The sequence below is a fragment of the Gossypium arboreum genome, chromosome 13 (genome assembly GCF_025698485.1).
Source record: "Gossypium arboreum isolate Shixiya-1 chromosome 13, ASM2569848v2, whole genome shotgun sequence".
In the NCBI taxonomy this organism is placed as follows: domain Eukaryota; kingdom Viridiplantae; phylum Streptophyta; class Magnoliopsida; order Malvales; family Malvaceae; genus Gossypium; species Gossypium arboreum.
The window spans coordinates 99,629,889-99,631,989 of record NC_069082.1 but is presented as its reverse complement, the minus strand read 5'-3'; positions in this window follow the sequence as shown (position 1 = coordinate 99,631,989).

Genomic DNA, 2,101 nt, shown 5'->3' with positions numbered 1-2,101 from the left:
CATTTTTCTTTGAGTGTCCACAACAACTACAAGAAGAAAATAGAACGAGTGCATCATATTCATTCTACAATAGACGTAATTTGGTGAAGTATACAGACACTAGAGGAGTCCCTTGACAATAAGAAGCAATCTCATGATGCAAGAAAAAAACTCGAGAACCATCAACCTTGTTGAAACATTCAATAAGATCAGTCTAAACCATTGTTGCACTAGAAGCAAAGACTATTCCTACTGAAAGTTCCTTGTTGACATTGTTTAAAATCTATGACAACACTATAGCATTGCAGATACAAATCGGCTATCACCAAGTCTTTAGAATAGTACCATCCATAAAACCCAATTTATTCTTCTCCAATAATGCTATTCACATAGCTCAACAGTATAATTCTCAGGCTTAAGAAGTTAATTAGAAACTAAGTACAATGGATGGTTGAAATTTATAATATAATCCGGTGAGTCACCCATTCTCACCAACCAACAATCAGCAACCAACAACCAACGTTGTTGGTTTAAGAAAGTTATCGATTAGCAAACAATCAAGCGGAAGAGATCTACGAAATAAGATGAATGACGCTAATTGACAAAACCAAACTACCAATCATAGTCGATCTACAAAAAAGGATATCTGTGTCTGCAAAAGAGAATCACGGAATGAGGAGAGAATCACGAAAACCATAGAAAGACAACTGATAGTGGCTTTGATACCATATTGAGAAACGTCGATGATCGTAGCCAACTCGTGATACGCTAGTGATGAACACAAGAGAAGTAAGGTAGAAACTAGGGCACGAAAAAGAGAACAGAAAAATAATTGGAGGTAACTTTTCATTAAAATGGTAAAAAGGTATATTTTAAGTTATAGCCACTATATATTTATATGTGACAGCCCAAAATTGACCCTAGTCGGAAGGTGGTCTCGGGACCACAAAATCGAGGCATAAAAATAATTAAAAATTTATTTTGATGCCTATAATATGTGTGTGCTCATGTATGACATTTTATGATGATTGATTTAGTGTTATAAGGGTGAATTCCACAAGAAAGGACTTAGTAATGAACTTTGAAAGTATGATAGGGAAATGTGTGATGACTAATTAAAGCATGCATGCAAAATAATGGACTTGCATGTCAAATTCCCCTTTTATAGGTGGTGGCCGACCATGACAAGGGAGGATGGGCTAAACATGTCATGAAACATGTTTTGTTGGTGCATTAGGGTGAAATAATAAACAAAGGTGTATGGGTGATAAAAAATGAAAAAAAATGTGTGTGAGTGTGGTAATCCCCCATTGCCGTGAGTTGTAGAGAAGGAAAGAAAAAATTTTGTTCATCCTTTCTTTGAGCCAAAACTAAGGAAGAAGGAGGATTTTTGCTTCATGCTTGGTTTGGAAGAGATCTAGAAGGAGATTTGGCTAAGTTTGCATCAAGATTAAGGTATGTATGAGGTTGTGTTAGGAGTTTCATGCATGTTTTGGTTGCTAACTTGATGTGCATGTTAGCCATGGCTTAAATCTTTGTTAAGCCATGGAAATGGTATTTGGCCAAAGTTGTTATGGTGATAAAGCCATTGCATGCTAAGTGTGAAGCTTGATGATGATGCATGCAATGATGGATTGTCTACTCTTGAGTAAGATTTTGAGCTTTCTTTTGTTTTATCATGATTGAAGTTGAAAAGGAGCATGATTGTCATATTCGCCATGATGCATTCATGAGCATGGTTCTTGCTTCTTGCATGTTAGTTAAAATTTGTGTTTTGGATGGCTATGGACACCTTGAAATTCGCCATGCTCATATATGTATATATATGTTTGCACATGATGTTTTGGTTATGAAGGAAGTGATGAATAAGTTTGTTTAAAGAAGAAGATGTTGAAGAATAATTGTGAAATTGTAAGCACATTCTACCTAGCACACATATGAGTGCTTGATGCTATATTGTAAGTTTTGAGCTACAATATGCAAAGCATTAACTAGTAAAATGCATGCTGTTTTTGTGTGGTATTAAGTGCATAATTGGCCTCAACATGGACAAGTATATTCGGCCTTGGGTAGCCTATTGAAGGCCTTAGCTTTTCCTTGATGCTCGAATAAATTGTATTGA